The sequence below is a fragment of the Stegodyphus dumicola genome, chromosome 10, assembly GCF_044657685.1.
Source record: "Stegodyphus dumicola isolate Sdum_Otavi_A_Nest chromosome 10, ASM4465768v1".
In the NCBI taxonomy this organism is placed as follows: domain Eukaryota; kingdom Metazoa; phylum Arthropoda; class Arachnida; order Araneae; family Eresidae; genus Stegodyphus; species Stegodyphus dumicola.
The window spans coordinates 137,045,182-137,070,937 of record NC_140777.1 but is presented as its reverse complement, the minus strand read 5'-3'; the positions used below and the strand labels follow the sequence as shown (position 1 = coordinate 137,070,937).

The 25,756-nt window shown below is 33.2% G+C and overlaps 1 long non-coding RNA gene across 1 annotated transcript in view; it reads right to left on the bottom strand.

Moving 5' to 3' along the window:
- LOC118183067 (uncharacterized) overlaps nucleotides 1-25,756 on the bottom strand; it is a 48,305-nt gene that overhangs the window by 21,380 nt on the left and 1,169 nt on the right. The window contains exon 2 of the long non-coding RNA XR_004757166.2: nucleotides 5,332-5,490. This is a non-coding gene — a long non-coding RNA (uncharacterized LOC118183067). The remainder of the gene's footprint in view (nucleotides 1-5,331; nucleotides 5,491-25,756) is intronic.

Here is a 25,756-nt window from a genome sequence, read left to right as displayed (position 1 = left end):
ACATAGTTGAAAGGCAGACAAGTAGATGTGACATAGTTCTCATTAAGACAAAAATAACATACATGATGGTCATGTGGTACTCCACAACCTTCAAAGAGGTTCAATATTGAGTAACTACCGTTAAGCCGAAGTTCTTCTTCACTTGCTTCTTTTATGAGTTTTTGCGGCCTCTGAGTTTCTCTCTGTGAATAACAACGCTCAACCCCTCTGTACAGCAGCTAATGTATAGCAGCAGAAGAGTGACGATATTTGCAGCATGGATCATTTCGGTCCAAAACCCAATCGAATGCATTAGAACGTTCGAGAGCCCGTCGAATGAACTCGTACTGAGCATAAGGAGTTTGAGTCTGAGTCATACATCCCATACTGAGCCCCATGTTTTCCTTTAGTCCCTCGGTCTTATCTGACGTCTGTAGCTTAGTTGTTTCTCTCTTCTTTCTTCCTACTCTGGAAAACCCATTTTTGAACTAAAAGTGTGTTTTAACCTCTTTTAACTGCCATTCTAATCCATTTCTGAACTAAATTTTTGAACTTCATTATGACAGAAACTAAAGATTCTAAGATTTGTAAAATGTTTTACTTCTCTTGGATTTTTTTCTTGGTAGTATTGTTTATATTTCCCATTGTTCTGTATCTCGATAATGTTATGATTCGTGACGTACTTATCTTCCATCGCAAGATCCCTTCACAAGCTGACAGAGAGCAAGCAAAAGTTCTTGTGTACGAAAGAATGCAAGGATGCATTTAAGAATCTGAAGGAAGCTTTAACATCTGCTCCAATGCTGACGTATCCTCAGCTCGACAGACCATCGACACGGGACGCGAGCAATGAAAGTGTCGGTGCTGTTTTGTCCCAAGAAATAAACGGCCAAGAACGTGTAGTGGCTTACTGGAGCAAATGCCAGTCTGAACCGGAGAGGAATTACTGTGTCACCAGGAAAGAGTTGCTCGCCATAGTCAAAGCCGTAGAACATTTTCATCATTACCTCTACGGCAGAAAATGCATCATTGGCCTGGCTTTTAAATTTCAAGAATCCTTACGGTCAAATAGCCAGGTGGATACAGACTCCAGGAATATGACATGATAATGTTATGATAAACTTTTGAGAGATCTGAAACACTGATGCAAGATGTTAAATATAAAAATCTGTACCGTACTTAATTTTGGCATTATCAGTGCATGTAATGGTCCACTTCGGATCTAATGAATCATTTAAGTGATTTAAGGACAGATCTTGGTATGCTGATTCTCCTTAGTTGCGTGAGAGAAACTAAGGTATTATTTTTTATGAATAAGCCTTAGTAAGTTGACAGTTTGTTTAAAGTAAGTATTATCTTTCGATTTCAGTTTCTTGTAAAAGTTTTGACACGCATATTTTTATTCTTCGTACAGGTTTATGTATGCGTTGAGAAGAAAAACAAAAAGTCGCTACTTCTGCTTTTCAAACTTAACTTGCTGCCTTATTCACGCTTATTTCTTGGAAAGAAATTTTACTTCAACTGATTTGTGCGTATGTGGGGAAAGAGGCGACCCTGACGATTATAACTTTCATTGCCTACTAACCGCCAACCTACACGTCAAACACCCTACTCAAGTGGGAATGGAATTTAAAAGATTCCTAATCAACCATCAACACACCTACAAAAACATTAAACTAATCATAGACAAGCTACAACAACAAGGTAGAGAACTATGCCACTCATAAATAACAAAACGGAAGTAATGATGAATACCTAGCAATCGAAGTGCCAGATGTCCAAAGAATCATGACTATTTTTGCTCACCTATACTGAAGAACGACACCTAATCTGCAGTTTCACCATTTAACTTTCCATGGAAACAATCTAAGGTACTCATATGATTCAAATATGATATTCAACAGGGAGTGCTCCTATCCTAAGTCATCACTATTTATGTGAGTGATGATTATCAACTACCAGTGCCTTCAAACTTCCAAAGCGCAGTACTTTGAACTTTACACTATTATCTGATGCTCATTATACAAAGTGCTCTCCATGATGTTGCGCAGAATTCTGTGCACATTGAACTCTATGCACAATGAACTCTGTGCAAAGTAAACTCTGCAAAATCTGTGCACAATCACACAACGATACCACCAACACGAAAATAACATAGCATTATAACTCACATCACATCCATCTTCCCAAATGCTAAGGCATTCCTCCAAGCACACCAACAAATGTCAAACTGCAACACCTAATCAATTGTAACATGTTATCTCCATATTGATTCCTATATACCAATATATCTGCACCTCAATTACCTGTACCCCAGTTTATCTGTATAATTGTTCTTCCTATGTAAATAACTTGTTACTTTAATGTAATTTATTATGTCAACTGCGTAATGTAATGACTTGAAATATAATCTTTTGTCTAAATAAATGCCAGAAAAGGTTAGTGCAGTGGGGCAATACTATTTTTGTCTATGACGAAGTCGTGGTGCCCCTGCACTTTTTCCTGTCCTGTCCTGCCTTATTAACGCTAATAATGAGCTCTATGAATTTATTTTAATTAAAACCGGGAAATAATTATAACCTTTAGAAACTTACTTAAGGATGGTCTGATTTATAAATTCCAATAGCATGTTCAGAATGAAACAAAACTTTATAGTATTTAGGAACACTATTTTGTTTATTTTCGTTCAATTTAAAATAATACTTTTACTTTAAAACATCGAGTAAACTCAATTAATGTTTTCTTGATTAATCACTGAATACCATTTAAAGAAATTAATGCTCAAATAGACTAGAGGTCCAACTGTCTGAACTCCGGATATTCGGAAATCCAGTCATCTAAATATTTAGTTCTTTTCTAAGATCAAGCAAAATTAAGACTGTTTTTGACTTATTTGGAGGTTTCACCCCATTGATTTAATAATATAAAAAAGTAATTCATTTTAGTAAACTAAAAATATTAACTGCTAAAACATTTCCTCTCGCAAAATGAAATGAGAATTTAAAAATTGTTTTCATTAAATTCGTAAATTCATCCCAAAATATAGATTCAAAGCTTTATTGACAATACATTACGTTATTAATTTCGTTGTTGAAACGAGTGATTTTGAGTAAGTGATTAAGATGGTGAGATTTAAGTAGTGATTATTTATACTTAAAATGTTTTAAGATTTTGTTGAAACGAGATAAGTTATACGTTTAAGTAAGAAAACTAACTAGGAAAACTAAATTGTGCATTTAGATTTAGGAAATATTTAAATAAAAATTAATTTCCTTTCTCTTCTCTTAGTTGAAAGAGAAATGGGCTATATTGTTAAGGCCGAAAATTAATAATAGTAGCAAAAGTAACTGCAGTTTTTAATTTTGAAGGACAAAATGCATTGTATTTTGTTCTGCTGAATTAAAAATATATTTTTTTTAACTGCCTAACTTTTGCTGAAATAAAATAGCTAAGTGAAATAATAAAATTGTCTCATAGTACAATTAATATTAACCCTGCAAAGAAAGATAAATAAATTTTCCGGATTATTTTAATGTACTGATGGGTTGTAGTCGGAAAAATTGGTGTAATGTTAAGTACGCCACAGCAAATTCATCACACAAAATTATCTGATAAGATGCTTAAGCGATTTGAAGTAAATATTTTATTGTTGTTGCATATGGCTTTATTGGAAATATCAATTCAAACATACAAAAAAAAAAAAAAAAAAAAAAAAAAAAAAAAAAAAACCCTCAAGTATAACACATGAACAATCATAAATAATAAAAAGGAACAAATATTGATAAAGTAAGAGTCAGAATAAATGAACATGGGAACATGGGAAGTGAAAAGTTAAAAGGAACAAGGAAGTCAATATTTTATACTTTTTATTAGTTTGTTAATTATTTAGCTACTTATTTTCTTTTTAACTAAGCGAGCAAAATACAAAAATAATTTTAATAAATATTATAAGATTTATTTTAATAAACATATCATTTTTATATTAATTCTTTCCTGTAACTTCAGTTCCTTCCACCATCTCCACCAGACATGTAATTTCGGTGAGATTACAGTAGCGATCAAAAGTTAAAAAAGATAGTTGTCGATGCTACCAGTAATGCTGTTCTTTTATTTCCAACCTCCGGCCATGTTGGTTTCGGTGAATGCCTTGTGGTTTTTGTTCACATTTATTACTGCTAGTTAGGAACATAATTAGTTTAGCGCAAAATTATTATCACGCATAATTAGGAGCCCGGCTACCTTATACTTAATTTGCTGTTTATTTTGTTCATATTTAAGTTCGATTTCCCGCCGACAGGGAGCAGTAATTTAATCTTTTAAATTTTTCCCTGCAAGGAAAGATTTGTAGTAAATAAAGCTGAATTTAACTTTTGCTGCATTCTATAGTGTTATGGACTTTAGGCTTAAAGAAAATTACAATAAGTCGTCCATAGTTTAAGAACGGTAAACAAGTGTGCAGATTAAGTATAATTTACGATTAATATTTATAATTTAACGCTTATTGAACTGCTTTCATCGAAATCAAAATGAAGAATTTCCATCTTTGCTTGCTGTGATCTTTTCAAAAGTACCAGGTTTCTCATCTTGTTTTTACTCATAGATAACTACAAAGTTACATGCAGCAAAATAATATTTAATGTACAAAACCTTATATTATTGATTATTAGGGAGATGTTTAAAAGCTTTATTGGGATAGAAATTTCCCAGTGGGTTTAAAACTGAAACGCATGTAAGATATGAGGATCATATCTGATTCATTGCGAGGATACAGTCGTGATGATAAACACTTTAAAACTTAATAATTGTAATTAATTGAATGATAATTTCATGTTACAGGATTCGTTTTGAACAGTAATGAATTTTAACAAACAATTATACTTAATATGTACATAATATTTGCATTTTGCAAAAATTATTTCTTAATATTGCATACTGATTTTAAAATATAGATAAATTTAAAATGTTTTTTTTAGTATAAAATATTTTTACTGTACACATTCTTCTTGGTGACTACTTTCTAAGATAATCACAGTATTTAAAAATTAAGGAGAAAATTAGTATTTGTTAGTCAATAGTTATGGCACTACATGTTGATAATGTACTGATGTCAAACGAATGCAATACATTTCTAGGAACAAATGGAACTTTTAAAGTTTGAATATTGCAAAACATTGTGGATTTTGAAACTTTTTCCTCACCAAATTTCGCATGTTTTTCTTCTATTATATGCGAAGGGAATGAAATTTGGAATAGTTTATTAATTTTATCTATTAATTAGACAGAAATAAAAAATAGTATTCCTAACTAAGTTAAAATATTTAAGGTATTCTGAGTAAGAGTACAAATGCTTACCGTAAAGCAAAATATTTCGAAGACGCTTCATCAGCTTGGTTTTTGGTTTCTTACAGCAAATTACTCCAGAATTTCTAATTTCATTTTCATTTTCCGTTGTGTGTGTTTCAGGCATCGTAGAAGGTATGCAACTTGGGTCAAATGCCATTTGCGAAAATTCTGGTAAAAAGAGAATAACTATGAAAATGAGCAAAATGTAAAATATGATTGAAATTATTTTATTTAATTTCTGCTTAGTTCTAGAATGCATCAAGCTACCATATCTTAACCATGGTAAAAGAAATAAAAGCTCTTCGCAACAGCTATCAATAATGCTTATGCGAAAATAACCATTCAGTCCCGCAGAGAAACCATTCAGTCCCCCATACACTATTAATTGGTTTTACAGACTCTGCTGAATATTTCAGGAAAACATTGAGGGAAGATGCACATAATATCTGAAAAGTATTAAATATTTGTAGTATATAAGTTTAGAATGCATGGAGATAAGCGGAATATATGGAAGCCAATAGGATAAAAAAAAAAAGTCAGTCCACAATTACAATATCAAAAGCAAAAAACATTGACCATCCCAAAATCTCATATAAGCCCTGGTTGTACCATCGAGTGCATTCTACTTGCAAGTCCTAGTTTCAGACTGTGGCTCTGCATTTCTGTTTCTCTTCTGTTAAGGTGTGTTTTCTTTTACTCTACAGGTATTTAATAAATTTTGTTTATTACATTAAACTATGTGCATATACATTGAGCTGCAAGCTGGGGAATCCATCTCACATCGCTCGCGTTGTCTAGACCAGCGGTCCCCAACCGGTGGTCCGTGAGAATGTTTTGGTCCTCAGAAAAATTGGGACATTATTTATATTTTCATGAAGATTCAGTTTAAAAAATGACGAGTAACAAAACCTATTATGGAATATGGATTATACTTTATTTAAAAAAATTTTATCTATTACTTTCAGCGAAATTCCTTCTGAATATAGCGATTTCTTTAGCTGCTTTTGCAGGTGTATCTAGCGACATTTGAAAGTGAGAGTTGGCATCCATGACTATGCTGCAGTTAGCAATAATAGCACGAACTGGTATTCTTTTTACTTTTGAATTATAAACATATGCTATTGTGGTCGTTAATAACCCAGTTTTTCTCATTGTCAATAGGCAACTTGATGGATTTTTATGAAACTATCTGCATTCTTGTTTATAATTGCATCACTGGAAGTTTCCGTTTTTATTTTGTCTAACTGTTGATCGATGGCGCCATTGCTGCGTAAGCGATGATTATTATGTTTACAATAATTAAAAATTGGCGGTATAACACTTTCAGTTTATTGATTCTTTGCCAATCTTGCCAGTTTGTTCTTGCTTTTAGTGAAGTTTATTTTTAGTGATATGGAAATGTGAAGCTTTCTGTTCAAGAAGGTAAGAAGTTTGTACTTTTTAAATAATTTTTCAATGTGAACGAAATATGTGTATCAGTGAGATGTTAATAGTGTTTTAATTGTTACTCATAATCAGGCGCCTAGCTTGAACTTCTATAGAGGCATGCTACTGAACACCAAATGTTTCGATAATTATATTAGCAAAGGAAAATTAAAATTACATGTATTGGAAAGTTGAATATTGTTTTTGCTTATTAATATGTTGTTTTTAAGGTCTGATTTAAAGGTTTTTTTTTTTAAATTCATATTAGCGGTCCGCCAAATATAAAATTATATATGTAGTGGTCCGTGAAGTTCTAAGGGTTGACGACCCGCTGGTCTAGACATGGAGGTAGGAAAGGGAGGAGGGGCCAACCCGCGCTAAAAGCGAAGCACTGCTTTGGAGCTTGGGTCACCAGATGGGGTGTTCTTTGTTTACATTCAGAAGCTCGCTTGACAAGATTCTGATAGTATTTCGACACACGACAGTTCCATAGAAATCAAAAAAGGGACTCGCATGAAAGAAACATTCATAGTGTGATGGATAATAGCAATTTGTATAGTTTAGTGACATTTACGCAAAAATCACATCTTGGTTATTTTTCGATAACTAACAACAGCGATTTTGATTATGAATTTGTTTTATAAAATTATAAGCTGTTGCACTACAAAAATATAGATTTTAAGAAAAATGTTATGCTTAAAGAATGAAAAATACCTTACGGTACATTTAAAATTGTATACGTCTTTCGATACCCTTGATAGAGTGAGTGAGTGAGTGAGCGCCACCAAGGAAGACCACTGACCTGGCCTTAGCCTCACTGTGTGTTATCTTCCTGGCAGAAACCATCTACTCTCTGCTCCATCCTGCTCCGGGAACGCAGCCGAATAGACGGCTATGAGCCTCATAAAGTCTACATATAAGCTTGGATGTTGTTGTACGGGGAAAGAGTATCCTGTTAGGAACTACTTAAAATTAAGCAAAGAAGCAATCAAAAGACTGTTAAGAATCGCTGTTAGAATAGACAGAAACTTGTGTTAGATAAAGTAAAGATATTAGGACTTTGCCTGAAAAATTAACTGCCGTGGATTTTCTGGACTTGCTAAATGTCTACATGCGGGTGCTTATCCTGACACAACTGTCATATCTTTATGGGGCTTCTGTGGAATCGTTGGTCCTGCATGGAGGAAAGTTGTAACCTATTAAATTATTGCACATAGTAAACTTAAAAAAAAAAAAAAAAAAAAAAAAAAAAAATAAAATAAAAATAAAATATATAAAAAATAAAAAATAATAAAGAGAGAGATTAAAAGATGATTAAAAAAAATCCTAGCGCCCAAACATAATTTAACGCAGTTTACTTTCCATGTGCCTGACTCTTATGTAAGAACATTTAAAAGAATGGGTACCTGTTATCACTAAGATAACAAATTCCTGCATAATTTAGTTCTTTGCGCATACTTAAACTGTAGTTGTTTTACAAATTGAACCATTCACCTACATTTTCTTTCGTAGTACTTGCAGACAGGATAATACATACATAAGTACAAAACTGAATATTAAAGTGAAAAACTAACATGATACTGAGTACAGAAATACAGAAAGCTGATCCCTAATGCTTGCATACATAACACTTAAAAATGCATACATAATACATGAAAACTAAAAATAAAACTGATAAGCATAATACATAAAACTGATCATTAAGTACTGCTATGTAGTCTAAATCCTAGCCAAGTACGAACTGACCTTCATAGTACATGCAGAGAAGGAATAAATACAGACTTGAGTACTTTAAAGTGAACATAAACAGAAAAGTACAGCACCATACTCAGTAAAACTGATATCTGATTCCAAACACTTGAATACATAATGCTGATACATAATTACAAAGAGAAACTTACCTACATTAATTCCATAGTTAGTTTTATCACCTTAGAACATGCACATAATTTATACAAAACATAATTAAGCACGTAATGCTGATCACTAGGGAAGAGATTCAAACATGCAATTGATCACATAAATACAGATATTTCTTCCCTAAAATTTGCATAAAAAGTTGAATATTTATTAAAATTAAGAAGGCAAAAATGCCATACCAATAATAATATCATTCATAAACTTGAGATGATAACATAAGTTGACCTTGCCCTTCTTGAACCTATTTATCACAAACTTGTAATTTAAATACACGATTAGTAAGTGTAGGAAAAACTCATTGCTGTTGAAGATTTTACTGGGACGAGTCCTAGACCTGTACATTAATTGCAAAAGTAAACATTATAAAGAATATAGGCAGGTTGTTGCCATAGTCCTAATTATCTAAGTTAGTCTTGGGTTGAGAGGTTCGAGGTGTGTGCCCAGATTGATTTAGTGTGATTTATACATTTTATGATTCAGAGCGCTAAGCACTTGATTATTTCTATTTGGGGACACTTATCGTCGTATTAGAGAATACTTTCTCTGACAATGGCTGATTACCGCTTGTAGCTTTTTATTTGCTGTTTTGTTTGTTCTCATATTTGCCGCCCATTGTGGCCAGTAAGCTTGACTTGGCTTTCTTATATGGTACTGTGCCGTGTTTGTGCAGTGGAAGACGTAGTGGTCTGGATCCCCCACCTCTCCACATCGACATCTTTCTGTGTCACTCAGGCTGAATCTATGCAGATAGGTCAGGAATGGGCCATGACCTGTATAAAACTGTGTCTGACTACCACTATTGCAGTTTAACTCTAGCGTTGTTTTGGGGAAGAACATATACGTTCTCCTTCCTGTATCTGCTGTGTCCCATCTGGCTTGCCATCTGTCTATCAGTTGTTTTAAAGTGATCTTTTTGAGATGAGACCTAGGTAATTTATCTGGTAGTTCTGTTCTTGAGACCTCCTTTGCTGCTTCTTTTGCCAGGGTGTCTGCTTCCTCATTGCCTTTAATGCCCACGTGAGGCATGGCCTTTCTGATGGTAGAAGACTGAGGAGGATTTTTCTAATTTCTTGGACATACTGGCTTCTACTTTTGTAACCTTTGATTGCGTCAAGGCTAGAGGCAGAATCACTGTAAATAGTAATGTGGATAAGTCTGTTCCTCTTCACATAATTAATTGCTGCTTTAAGTGCTGCCAGCTCAGCTTGGAATACTGAGTTCCTATTGCCAAGTCTTCTTTTCCATTTATACACAGCTGTATTACCTTTTAGAACGCAGAAGGCACTGCCAGTACCCGTCTCGGTTTTTGAGCCATCTGTAAATATAGCTGTGTGGTTATCTTTTGGTGTCACATAGTGGCCTAGAATACACTTTTTTAGATGTGTTTCAGCCGGATGTCCTTGCGTCACTGGCTTGTGTTTTTCAAAGTCTTCAGCAAAGTGTTGTTGTTCCCATAGAACTCCATCCTCACCTAGCCTTAACACTCTTGCAATTAACGACTCCCTTTCCGCTTGCAGGTCTAGCGGAGGAATTCCTGCTAGAACCTGCAGAGCTGTCGTTGAAGTAGTTCTGTAGCCCTTGCAGATGAGCAAGAGTTGCAGCCTTTGCATGGACAGGAGTAATCTACGCATGCTTACGTTGAGTGTATTTCCCCAGATCGCTACGCCGTAGAGAACAATTCTTTCTGTTATTGCTTGGTACCACCTCTTAAGCACCCATGGTGGTGCTCCCCACTGCAGTCCTGTTGTGCGTAGCATTGTGTTTGTGAGTGCGATACATCTTTTCCTGAGTTCTTTTAAGTGGGGAATCCAAGAGAGATTATTGTTGAGGATAAATCCTAGGTATTTTATGTTTGAAGAGCATTTTATTGAGCTACCGTTGAGTCTAATGGTAGGATTTCTTTTCATTACTCTTTTACGCCCTATAAATAGCATGGTAGTTTTTTCTGCTGAGATCGTAAGTTTATGTGTTTGTGCCCACTCTAAGAACCTATTTAGTGCATTTTGTGTAATTTTCTCGATATTCTTTCTTCCCGACGTTACTAGAAGGAAATCATCCGCAAAAGCTTGCAGATGTATTTCGCTCTCCATCTCAAAAATTTGGAACGCTGAATTAGCTACTAGGTTCCACAGGGTTGGCCCTAGACAGGAACCCTGTGGACAGCCTTTCTCCAGTTTATGCTGGATAATTCCATCGTTTGTAGTTACTTGAACTTGTCTGTCTTCAAGGTAGCTCCTTATCAACTTTAAGATCTGAATTGGGCAGTTGATTGAATCTAATTCTTTTGTTACGTCAGGCCACCAGACATTATCGAAGGCTCCCTTTATGTCAATAGATATTACTATTGAGTGATTGTCTTCCTCTCTGTTCTTTTTCAGCACTTTCAGGAGATCTGCTACTGCCTGTTCCGTAGATATTCCTTCACGGAAGCCATACTGTTTTTTATTAATTACTGAACTTTATTAATTACTGACAATCACTCAATAGTAATATCTATTGACATAAAGGGAGCCTTCGATAATGTCTGGTGGCCTGACGTAACAAAAAGAATTAGATTCAATCAACTGCCCAATTCAGATCTTAAAGTTGATAAGGAGCTACCTTGAAGACAGACAAGTTCAAGTAACTACAAACGATGGAATTATCCAGCATAAACTGGAGAAAGGCTGTCCACAGGGTTCCTGTCTAGGGCCAACCCTGTGGAACCTAGTAGCTAATTCAGCGTTCCAAATTTTTATTCAGGAAATAATTTAGCCTCATTAGAATGATTTTTTCTAGAACTTTGCTAATTGTGGGAAGGAGACTTACCGGGCGGTAGGAGGTCGGATCCGAGGGATCTTTCCCCTTTTTGTGAAACTGAGCGATCTCTGCCAGCTTCATATCTTTCGGAAAGTGTCCTACTTTCCAGCATGCTTTGCAGACTGAGTGGATCAGCTCTGGAAACTCATTATGCAATGCCTTGAATATTATATTGTCTAGGCCTTTTTCCTTGCCAAACCATTTATGATTAAGTCTACCTCCTCTATTGTTGGTGAGAGATAGTCTCCATTTTTGGAAGACCAGAATTTTTCCTGAAATTGCGTCCTTTTTAATGTGTGCGTTTCTGAGTCATTGGCGGGATCATCTGAAGGAAAAACCGTTTTCAGTATTACCGAAAGAATATTTCTTGTATTTGGTGCGTCAGGGGCCACATTCGCAGTCAATTGAGTCGGTCTAAAGACCTTACCTGCGGCGATTTTTTGTATTTTCCCCAAAATTTCCGGTATTCTACAACAGTGTTCCTGCCAGGAGTCGGATTTGGCCTTTATTATCTGTAGTTTGTATTGCGCAAGTGCCTTCTTGTACGTCTGCATTTTTTGGTCCCTTTGTATGGAATCTGTTTCTGACTGTGCCAGTCTTCTGACTGTTTCTGACTGCGCCAGTCTGACTGTGCCATTCCCTTGATAGAGTATTCGCTACTTTTATTTTATTTTCCAAACGTCAAAATGTTTTGAATAAAACAAATTTTTTTCACATCCATATATTATTGTAACATGTACCTTTTAAAATTTTTTAGAGGAGAGGCTTTACTGCTGCTCATTTTAAACCCATCGTTTTAATTTGATATATCTGAAAAATAATCACTTTGGGCTTACACGTTTTATAAATATAAAATTATGTATGTTAAAATATTTGTAATTAGGCACATAGGTCAGATTAAGTTTTTATTAAATAGAGAAACGCATGCAAGGGCTATCTGCCTAAATAGAGAGATGCCATCGTGGAGGAATTTGGAAGAAAAACTGACCTTTGAGTGGGTATTAAAAATAATACTTATAATTTTCATTCAAATATTCATATATATTTTTTATGTAAAACTTTGGGGTGTATGCTAAATTAGTTTAAATTACTTTACACGAAAAATATAGTGAATGCACAGAAATTAAAGATTTGCACATGCCGGAAATGAAAAATAGGAAATATGTATGGGTATTTATGCATGTGCTTGCAAAAAGCCTGTACCTGCCTTTGGCAAAATACTTAAATATTCATTAAATTATTTATAAATATATTTGAAATGAAGAATTTATTCACTTATAAACAACTGTGAAAGTACTGTGAAGAAATCTAATTATTAAATGTATCTAATTTATAATGATTATAAATGTTATCTAAATATATAATAACCTTAATATTGAATTGTAAACATTAATTGAAATCCTGTTGACAAATACGTTATAAAACTATTTAAGCAAGAATTGTTCGTATTGGAAAGCAATCTGTTAAAAGGTATTGTAAAGCAAATGCTATGAGATGCGCACTTAAGAACGTAATAAAGAGTTTTGGAATATGTATTGTTGAAATGAAGGGTAAAAAAAAATCTGATAAGTATAATTAAAAGAATTATTCCCCTTACATTTTATAATAACTCAGTTACAAGTTTTAAATAATACTAAAAAAAAAAAAAAAAAAAAAAAAAAAAAACATTTTATTCCCTTTCAGAAATGTTCAGAGAAGTCAAGTACTATTTAATACCTATTTAATTATTAGGAATTCCCAATAATTCTCTAATTTAAAATGAACCGAATAGAGCATTAATTATAAATTGACTTACATTTTTCGATTTAAAAGATGCTTCAGAAGCCAAAAAATCATGTCATATTTAAGAAAGTATTTTAGGAAGAAGCTCTATAAATAGAAAAGAAATAATGCATAACTTTGATCTTAATTTTTGTACCTTAACCGAATAAAATCGAATTACCTTAATTTTTTTTTCTAATGTAATTAACGAAAACTTGTGAAAATATTTCATTCAAATTAAACCATTCTGAGAAAACTGTCCTGTGAAAAGTATAGCATTTAATTCCGTTCAGAATGATATGTTGTTTAAAAATATGTTGTTTTCACATACTTAGGACTCTGAAGTGTTGTAGAAAAAGAAAATATATACATTTATATGTATATTTACGACGTAATTACAAAATATTTACATCCGAACGCGTCAAATCCCATTGAACTCAATGGTAAATGACCCAATGTTTTGGTCACCACGTAGGGATCGACGGTGCTTCAGAGCAGGGTACGGGAGAAACTTGTTTAGGGCGACTCCATCTTACTTCCTACCTCCATGGGTCTAGACTACTTTTCCCCTATCCTGCGTCCTTTAACGGCTGCGTTCTTACAGTGCCATCTATCGACGGATTACATCGTCCCGATTGTTCCGATTGTCGACTTGGAGAAAAATGCATGGCTAAAAGTGGACATCACCCCCTCTAACACTTTACGAAAGGACACAAATGATTCCCATGAACAAGTGCAAATGGACTTTTACCAAGTTTTATGGGATGTAATAGTCCTTGTTGCTTGTCACCTGTCCTTTTATCAGTGGCGTAACTAGGGTGGGGCAAAGAGGGTCATCTGTCCCCGGGCGCAGCAACCAGGGGGGCCAAATTAATGCTACGAAATCTTTTAAGGAAATGTTTTCCATTCTTGGCACACAGAAAGGGGTGCAAATTCTTCAGTTGACCCCGGGGGCTGGAAACTCTAGCTACGCCCCTGCATTTTATTCATAAGGCATTCAATGCACGCTGATATATATCTTCTTTCATATCGTTTTATGCCTGGGAACCAAAACAATTACTTAATTTTGCTAACTGTTCTATCCACAGAAAAGTGCCCAAATAAATCGCGAAAATTCACAACTACAACAATTTCTGTTGGATCAGAGTCAATCGCTTTCTGTTTATTTTTTATAACGAGTAAAAAAAATTTACTAAATATAAGCATAGGGACCGGAGAAGGATGTAAAACATTACATTTCGTAATTTTTTTGCCCAATGGCAGATTGTGAACAATTACAAATGTAACCTAGTCCATTAATCTATACAAGGCCAGATGTGGTGGTCTCTTTATTATGGAGGCACCTAATAGGTGGACCACCATCGCCTTTCCTATGAAGGAACAACACATAACATAGTTACAACCATGCCTTCTCCGAGATTCGAACCCAGGCCCTTCGGCATCGCAGTCAGCTTCCCTAACCACTCTACCGACTGGGCGGCATTTCGCAATTTTTACACAATTTATTTCTTGAAAAAGTTAAAACTGCCAAAATAGGAATCTCTTGCGACATTTAAAACATTCTGTAAATGGAAGAATATGTCTTTCAGCAAGGTTTGCCGAAATAAAAGATGAACACACCTTTGCTACCGGCGATCTTGAAAATTTAAGGGTTCTCTTCATTTTGAGATGCCTGCAGCCCGCAGCAAAATAACCTAGTCTTTCAAACTACACTTGCGGAACAATTGCCGAGGATCGTAACTTTTACATTATATTATATTTATTATACAGCTGTATGACTTAATGACTCTACAAGTGGGTTCCGAACTATAAGGTGGTGAACCATAATTCATCATTACCAGGATTTGGCGATTGGGCCCCTAATCCCCTGTTCCCTTAAGGGGTAAAGTATATAAGATATTTTCTCTTTCCTTTCCGCATGCCTGGAACTCGAAACACGCTCGACATGTATTTGAGAGATCCGGACTTTGACTTCCGGCGAGGGCACTGCATATTTGTCGATGTTCCTACATCGATATAATCTAATGACTCTATGATCTGTTTACAATTCCTCTGTAATTTAACCACGGTAGTCGACACTGCATAACCTTTGATATTAATTAGCAAGAGAAAAACTGAAATTTTTAAAGCATTTATGCTAATTAAATAGTTATTTTATATTACGAAACTTTACTGTCACTTTTCCCTTTCCGTTATCCTGCCAGAGTGTAAATTTTTAGCTCGCTTGTATTTAAGTGAGATTTTGAGATTGCTTTAGTCAGAGCATGTTCCGTCTGCTGAAGGCCAGATTACTAGTTGATATTCTACGATAACATTCCTATCTGCAGCGTTCCTTTATCCTCTCAGATTGTGCTATCACGCCGGTGTATCAATTTAAAGTTCTACTTTTGAGTTTACTCCATAAATGCTAGCTGGCTTGTAAGCACCAGGAGTGTCCTCTATTAAATACATTTGAGTTCTTAATAAAAGGTATCGAAATATTACATACATTAAATAAATTTGAGTTCTATTATACCCTTAGTATCTTTTTTGCTTATCTAGACATAGCGATAAGTCGTTTAAATCTACATTGGGGTCTTGATTTAGAGTACGTTTCCAAAGCAAGTAACACTATACAAAGCTCTGATAAAAAATCAGACAAAGTATTAATTTGAATTCTACGAGTCAAGTATCGAAATATTATATATATCTGGTACAGTCTTCCTTAAATTTTCGGAACAAACCATTGATTTCTACAGTCCAAAGTATGAAAGATAGCACTTTCAGTTGAATCGAACCTTTTTTGTTTTATTTCCTCTCGTTTTATACTCTTGTTAACCCTTTTATCCCAAGGAACTATATAGATACCATTTTTTACTATTACGTTGTTGTTATTAGTTCAAAGGGAATTTGTCCCTGAATTACTATTTTTTTCGTTTTGCGATTTTGCGTTGAATCGCTATAAATGTTCGTTTCACTTTTCAAACTGTTGCCACCGAATGTTAGAATCCTGCATTATATTTGAAGAAATTAAATAATGAAAAATCTGCATAAATGTATGCAATTTTTATCGCACTGTGATAAAACAACGGTCCATAGAGTTTTGAATAGCCATCGAATTTTGAATGACGTAATCCTCCTACGAATATGGGCATGTGGAAGGCCAAATTTGAAATTTGGAATTTGTTTTATGATCGATTTCCTATTTTGTAAATCTTTAACGAATTTTTGATTAACAAACTGAAGGATTTAAAAGCGAGCAATGGCAACATTCCACGCAGAAAAAAGAAACTTTTTATCTCCAGCGCAGAACTGTGTAAATGAAATTCTCAAGATATGCTCATTTTAAAATTGTTTTGCGACATTGCTATTGAACTGAATTTTATGTGCAAAAAACATGATATTTAATAAATAAAGGTAACACACAAAACGTTAGGAAAACTCCCTTTTGGACGTAATTTAAAATCTGAAACCTTTCAGAGTTTTTTAAATATTATTTTAGTAATATAAAAACAGCGTTACTTATCTATTTGTTAATTCTATTTTCTAATTTTTATTCCTTTCACAAGCCTTTACCAAAATGCAAATTAGATATTAGCATATCTACAGAGAAATTCCTACAATTAAACTCGAATCAGAATAACTAAATTGCAGTAATTAATAAAATTAGCACATTAAATAAACCAAAGGAACATATTTAAGAAATAAAGTATTATAATATTTATCAGGTTCTGAGATTTTTTCAAACATAGAGAGAGCTATGTCTTACTACTGCCCTTTAGTCAAAAGTAACAAATACATCAGGAAAAATATTAAATTTGTTGTCTAATGTTCCCGTTTTTGGAAAAAGCTATGTAAAACTATGTTTCGATAAATTCGAAGTTTTAAAACTTTATTTATTTACTTAAGAAAGACTAAAATAACTTAATATTTTTTAGTGTAAATCCCAGTTTCGATATAGATGTTTTCTTCCCTTTGCTTCTTCTGAATCTAAATAAAGAATTACAGAACTAAAAACAAACAAATAATATGTAAATTAAACATAAATGTTTCCCCATAATTCTATTCAAATTTTTCTTCTTCACATATCAATAACTCAGCTAAAACATGCATCCATTTAACGTTTTGTGCTAATCATTGCGGCAATTTCTTTCCTATTTGATTTAAAAAGGAAATCAAAAATAACGGTCAAACACGCAAAATGCCCTAATCCAAACAGTATGTGTTCAACAACGTTTCATGTAGAAACAAAACTTCTCACTGTTCCAGTGCACCACTTTTCTCTTCCCCCCTTTGCAATACATTTCTCTCACAATGGTCGTTTACAAAACTCGTTCACTTAAAAAAGGCTTTTATTTATTAATTTTTTAACTTAACTTTGTATTTTCTTCCCAATCATTTGTGTTGCCAGCGTAACTAATGTTTATTACAGAAACCTTGAAATTGACATGCAGAGCCAGCGGGCATTTGTTTGATTTTTCAGGTTTTGCGTGCGAGATAAATCTCTGCATATAAAACTATAAAGCTATATATAGCTTGAAAGAATTGATATAATTGTAATCAGTTGAAAAGCCGGGCAATCAGCATATTTGTGCCAAAAGTTTTGAAAAACATTTGTGAATTCAAAAATTTCCTCATATTTCTAGCTCTATTTTAAGTACAACCATGTAATTATTTCTTTGTCATTAGATGCTTGAAAGAGATGAATCAGAAGAAACTAAATAAACAGCATACTAAAAATGTCTGCCATCTAGCATCTAAAAGTGATAATGTCATGAATCATTTCCCTATTAAATTCTGGGCCTTTCAAGACTGCATGGAAGATGAGAAGAATAAAGTTATATGCTATACTCTCTAGATACAATAAAAAAAAGAGTCTCTCTGTGTGTGTCTTTCATTCGTGCTGCGCGTAAGCTAATAGACCTAGGGCTACGGAATTTAGTACATAGGCGCATCTAGATAAGAGCCAGTGCACCTCGAAGTGATTTTATTTAAAATTCGAATCAGATTTGTTAAAACGTTTTTGATGAAATCGCATCATTTTCAATAGCTTCATTTTTTTTAGAAATGTGATTTTTAGCAACAGGTTTTCATTCAATGCTTTGTATACTGGACCGTTGACTGTTAAAAATATGAGATAAAATTTTCTTTTGATTTTTGGACACGCAACACGCACATCGCAATCTTCTTATTCTGACGTGCATGTGTATCGCGAGGCGCAACGGAAAAAGAATTTCCATTCCCCCCCCTCTCTCTTTATTAGCTAATAGCAAAGAGCTTTGTATATTTTGAATTATGTCATCCACAAAGCACAATTTTGATTGTTTATTGCTTTCTCATGATAATTTCATTCTTTTAGAAATGCGGTTTTGGCAACAGTTTTTAATTCATTGCATTGGATACTGGACTGCTGACTGTTTCCTCTTGAAAATATGAGTTTTATTGCTTATTTCATTGTAATTTTTTTACATTATGTTTTAATTATATATAATTTTAATGTAAAATAAATGTTTTCCATGATTCTTTTAGGAAAAAAACCTTTACACCATTTGAATTCTTAAGATTTTAGAACGGATTTTATTTATTAGGATAATTAATATTTGTATTAAGGGTTATTGCTTATTTCATTGTAATTTTTTTATTTATAATATATTTTTATTGAATTTTTTTTGATAAAGTTGCTCTGCAGAGTAAAATTCTGCGCAGTTTTTAAATTCATTGTTTGGTGTTCTATTTAAGCATTTTTTTCGGTACATTTAAAAGCCAGACAAAGGCTGGCCTCGTAGCGGCTAGTTGAAGACAAATTTTGAAAAATGTCTTTGGAGAGCAAGGACTAGAATAAAAAAACAATGGCTTTTAGATTTAAGGCGACAAATCCAGTTTAATATGAAAGTTGTAATGACAATAAATGTGGATTCTCTTCGTTTAAAATAATTAAAAAAGTAAAAATTTGCTATCTAAAATTTGCTAGCACGGAATTTTAGTTTACAGATTCAAAGGGAAGACCACCATTCGTTTAACTTCTCATAAAAGAGTTTACCACTAAAATTTTAGAAAGTTAGAAGAAGAAAAACTTGAAAAATTATGCGTAGTTATAAAATAAAAATATTAGCTGCTGTCAACTCAATTAAACTCACTGTCAATTAAGCTCTTAATATTGTCTAAATTTAAAAATCAGCTCAAAAATTGAATTTTAAAACTCTGGAACTTACAGATGAAAAACTGGATAAAAATTAATTAAAATACTATTGATGTCGTGCACAATTAATTTATTGGTTATTTAAAATAGAGCTCAAATAAATAGAATTAATGTAATCTACAATGAACTTTCTAACAGAAAGACACAAATAAACACAATGAATGTAATAGAGCTACAAGGAAGTAGATTTTCCTTTCACTATATTACAGAAAGACTTGGCAAAGATGTGTCCATTGTGCATGCGGGTTCAATAGTCACGGAAAGGTACTGTCTCAAGAAGTCCGACATCCAGCAGCACATCTGCAACCACTCAAAGGGGTGACTGCCGTATTTGCCGCATTTCCTTGGAGCATCGTACTGCATCTGTAGAAAATATTCGAGCTTTTGTTGACACCACAGTTACACAGTGAACTGTGAAAAATAAATTACTTGAGAGTTAGTTCCGAGCCAGACGCTTTGTAGCGGCCATAATACTAACTCCAAATCACAAATACCTGTGACTTTTGTGGTGTGAAGTTAGAGCTTGGAGTCCCGGAGTGGAGATCAATTGTGTTTTCAGATGAAGGCCATTTCTGTCTTGGTGCCAGTGATGGCTATATGGTGGTTAGAAGGAAGCATGTAAGCAACTGGAACTAAGCTGTCTACCGCGTAGACGCACTGGACATACACAAGAGTTATTGTCTCGGAAGCAATTTCTTATGAAGCAATAACATTCTCATCGTTATCCCACATACTTTGATGCAAATATATGCGTCAGACTGATGATTGCACTGGTTGTGCTGCCTAATAGAAATTAAGATCTCTTACACTTTTCAAAAATGAACAAGAAAATGAAAGTCATGAATGATATCGACTTCAACAAACTTGTTACAATGGCCGCTTTCTATAATATTTATCAAGATTTGGTGCTCAGAACAATTCATTCTGTAAAATGTGCAATGTAATAGTTGAGAATATTCATTTTCTGGAATCATGTGAGTTAACTACTGGTCTCTACGAAGATTTTAAAATTACCAATGAACCTGATGCCAATGAACCAAGAAAACCAATGAACTCCAAGAAAACATAAAAAACGTACAGGCTATTATAAAAATTATAAGCAGCAATAAGAATAGGATCGTAATTCAAAAGCAGTGGATTCTTCCTTTTGGGTGTATATATGTGTTCGTATGATTGTGACATGTGCGTGCTTGCGAAACACATATTATACATTTTTTCTTTTAATTCGTTTCATTTCATAACATCCCCTTTTTTGTTAGTTTTATTTATCTTCTCTCCTTTAGCTTTTCGTGTTCTCCTGATGCTTTTGCAGATGCAGCCCATTTTAGGCTGCACCTGAGGAACTCAAACTCCAAACTAACCAAGGCAATATGTGGAATTTATGTTAGGCAGGATGGAATGCGCCATATTTTAACTATCCGGTTGTGCTGCTATTCTTGTGCAAAATTCCAGGAGGAATTTTCCAATCGGATAACGCTTGTGCCCGTACTGCTGTTATAACGCAAAGTGCGCTACATAGAGTCCACATATTGTTGCCTTGGTTTGCAAGATTACCCATTTTTCTACCATGATCACGTGTCGGACATGATTAGGCGACAAATCCAGCGTCATCCACAGCTAGCAGGGACCGTTGCTGATTTGACTAACCAAGCATCCCAGGAACTCCATCCTACCAAATGACATGTGGAACCTCTACGACATAATGCGTGCGCGTTACTAATGTACCACCATTTCACATTTGAAATGGCTCTTTTTTCGTATACCTGTGACCTTTAAACATTAATGAAATAAATCTGTTACCTAGATTGTCTACATTTGACTCCTCTAAACTTATTTCTTCTTGATGCTGGGATTTCATTTTCCAGCAGTGTAAATAATTAAATCAGAAAAAGTGGCCAATCATTCGACAGAAGACTACAAATCATTATTTAGATAGATCACCGCCATTTGGGATTAAATTGCAATCTTTTGATTATTTAATTAATTTTGCAGCATATTTTGAGACTAATAATTAATAATTTTAATTTTGAAATTTCTAAATATAATGAGAAGGAGCATATATTAGAAATTTTGATGTAACTTTATATCATAAATATGACATTTATGATATAAAGTTACATTTGTTATAAAATATTGTATAAATGTAAAAATGTACAGATAAAATGAATGACTCCCTTTTATAATATTAAAAATAAAAGAGAAAATATTATCTACTATCGATTGTTACAACCTCTAATTTGTCGCACATTTGAATTTATCGAAACTGAAGACAATAAAAATGAAAAGGTATTTTTTTTTGAGATGGTTAAAAAGAAACTTCATAATTTGAAAATAATTGTTCTTCAATCCAACTCATTAGCGAAATTTATGAAGCGTTTTTAGATCTGTATTGTAATTATGAAGTTTAGAGCTAAACAAGTACATAAACCAATAAAGGAATCGTAAATTGGAAAGATCGGAAACTCGAAGTTTGTACAAATTAAAGTGCTTATTCGAACTTTAAGTCGTAAATGGGATGAAAAACTTCTGCAAGGATTTGTCTCTTATAATCACATGCATCTGAAATTGCTGAATTTGCCTTGCTTCTTTTTTAATACTCTCAAAGGTGTATTAAAATTTTTATTAATGAAGCATTTGGCTAACTGTTATGTGCTATGTTCTACTTATACACATCAAAAGTCTTAACGTTAGAATTTTTTTTTTTGGTTGATGATTGCTGATTTCCTTACTAAGTCGAATGATTCGCGTTTTACATTTAATAACTATTAAATATTCGTCCTTTAATGAACGAATGACATCGCCGATCATATGACTTGCATCCATTTACTCCACAATTTTTAATTTCCATTCTATTAGTAAGCTTCACAATTTACTTCCTTTTCTATCATGAACAGACTTATGATTTTCTTCTGTTTTCAAAAATAATTAAAAAAGATAAAAACCGCATAAAAATGATTGATAGTTTATACAAGAATATATGAACATCATTTGCCAGGTTTAATTACAGTTGCCACAAATAACTCCACATATTTGTTATACAGGTAAATATAGAGCAAGCTTTTGGTTGTTTAAAAAGCTGGCTTGTTCGGCTGGTCAAATTCATCCAGTGGGAAAAATACTCGAATATTTATATAGAAGTTTTCAACCCTAAAAGTTCAAAGAAAAAAAAAAAAAAAAATTGCTGTACTGAAAATCCAAGATAGAAAACATAAACGTAGAAACAGTATTTTTTTCTTTTGGTAGTGGCTTTTTTTGGCATAGATTTCGCACCGAAATGAAAGTCTGTGTATTAACATATCTCCTACAGAAAAAGCATACATTGTCTAAATTTGATAATTTAAAAGATTTTGACAAACTTTTATTAACGGAAATTTGAAAAAGTTCAAGCGATATTATCTGGGAGTGGCGTCATGTTAAAAAATGTCATCTAGTAGCATGTTTTTGAGTACCATCATGCGATCAGACACGAACCGTCCAGGGCCTTTGATCGGGAGGGGGGCCTCCGAAGAACCTTAAGTTTTAAGTATATGTACCTATATGTAAGAATATAAAAAAGAACGAAGCTAAAAAGAGGTTTGCATTGAAAATGTGGTTACTGTGAAAATAGACTTCCAAGAATCAGTCCCTAAATTTTTATATTTGCCACTAAAACTTTTTAGACTGTGTGTGTTTCAATTGCTTTTTGTGAGAGAAGCTTTTCAAATTTGAACATGAGTAAAAGTTATTTTCGACCAAAAATGAGCCAAGTGAGACTTAACAGTTTGGCAGACTAAAATGCAGTAGCTAAAACATTAATTTTATGAAGCTATAAAAAAATTAAAAGCTTGCAGAAATAGTTTTAGATATTTTTATTGACAAATTAAAAAAATTTAAATCATCAAAAATTGCAGATTAACAAGCTTTTTTTAAATATATTTAATAACAAAATTAGAATTAAGTTGAAGTTGCTAGAATTAAGTTTTGTTTAGTGTTAAGTTCTTTTTTTTCTTTCCATATCATTTTAACTATTTAATTAAATTAATGCTAATTATATGAGACATAGGAAGGATAAAAAAAAAAGTCATTTCTACCATCGACTGTCATAGCCTGTAACTTATCGCACATTTGATTTTATAGAGACCGATGACAATAACAATGAAAATGAATTTCTCTTAAGACGGTTAACAAAATACTTGATAATTTAAAAATAGTTATTTTTTAAACCCAATACATTAAAAAGTATTTGTAGATCCATATTGTAATTATGGAGTTTAGAACAGAACAAGTACATAAGCCAATTAAAGAATCTTAATTTGGAATGATCGTAAGCTCGAAGTCTGTCTAAATTAGAGCACTGATTCAAAGTTCAAATAATCAATGGAATGAAAATGTTCTGCAAGGATTTGTCTCTTGAATCACATTCATTTGAAATTTGTGCATTTGTCTTGCTTCAACTCTCAAAGGTGTATTAAATTATTGAAGTAATTTATTCATATTAATTACAACTTCTACAGAAAAAAAGTAAATTTCTACCAATTGCTTTGTTTCGCTGTTTAGTTATTCATTTTTCCTGACGCTTGAATTAACTTCACTAGAGTCTACATCTTAAAGCAGACATATAATCATTATGTAATCAGCTCCCCCCGTAAAAAAATAAATTGCAATTTCAAAACTTTAGATTATAGTTTATCATTTGGAAAGTTTACCATTAAAATTTCAAAAAGTTAAATATAGCATAAAAAGGCTATAATTAAACAAACATAAGAAATACAGCACATTAAAAGTATAAAATTAAGAAATAACCACTGTCTGATATTGGTATTTAGACTTAAGACTTAAAACACTTCTAAGTTAGGAAATTACGAAATGCCTAATAGTTGAAAAATTAATTCTCCAGAAACTAAAAATAGAGAACATAAAATTTTATGATTAAAGTGAGATATTCAGAACGTTAAATCCAAATGAGAGAGAAAACAATTTGATATGATATTATGCTATTTAAATTAACGCCGCGTTAAACGTGTATACATATTTAATTAAAAAATCTGTTGTGAACACCACGTAACTTCCTTGTAGGCCTATTAAATTTTACACACATTTGCTGCACTTCATTTAAACTTCTGAAATTGATATCAAAATTGTCAATTTTTAAATTAAATATCGAGGTTAATTTTTGCCGTACGGGAATCAAACGTATTCTATATTTATATTTTCATAAAGAGTATAAAACCTTCCCAGATATAAGTATAGGAACAGAGAGAACGCACTAAAAGTTAGATTTCATTAACTGTCTAAAAGCAATATTTTTTAAATTTGATATTGCCAAAACATGAATATTTTCGTCATTTAAAACACTTATTTAATCGGAAATATATGACTACAATTAACGATGATGGAAATAAAGGCCGGATAAGGACTTTTTAAGCCGGGTAATGTGGGTGGTTATATATGTATACTTTTGATTCTGCCGGATGGTAATGAATAAGGGAGATGCACCACTAGATGTTACAGCAGTCCCATATACAAAATTGCAACATTCTAAAATTGACCGATTTTGAGTTATGCCAGATACATACGTATATACATACTTGTAAATGTCACGAAAAAAATCCATTTCAAATCAATTTTACAATATGGTTTGGGAAAAAGAATCCTTTTCTCTGTTCATACGTACACATGTCATGCCAAAAACTAGTCAAAAGGGATTCGAGAAAGCTCAAAATAGATATTTCCGTTGATATATGGTATCCGCAATTTTTCGCGATTACAATACCTGCTTTACGCCGTGCAAAGAAATAAAAATATTAAAATTTTTTTGAAATGTCGCTCTACCTTTATTTTACTGGATCGCCTTAAGACAATTTTTGTCGAGTAGAATCAATTTTAATTTTTGGTAAGACACGAAAACCACATAAAGAAAACAAAAAATTCGTCAAAGAAGCTTCTTCCTAGGGAAAAAAAAAAAAAAAAAAAAACCACCACTTTAATTTTATGTTTCAAAGAAACGTTTGCATTGTAAAATTATATTTTGTGAATATTTTGGTAACTATTAATTGTTAAAGAAATTTATACTAGTCAAGGAATAAGCTTCAGGTTCAGCGGTATATGTCACAAAAATCCTCTGTATTACTATCTTATATTTGACAAAACATGAGATACTTCCCGATCCATTATTTCGTTGTCAAGAATAGTATATTTAGATTTGGTTTGGTTTATTAGATTACGGCAAAGCATTCGAGGGCTATCTGCCTTAAGGTAGGGATGTCTTCGTGGAGGACTTTTTAAGGGAAACTGGCTTGTATACACGTTACACATGGGGAAAACCATGAAAACACCCATGCACCCAGACCTCGAACCTCGGACCGAACTACC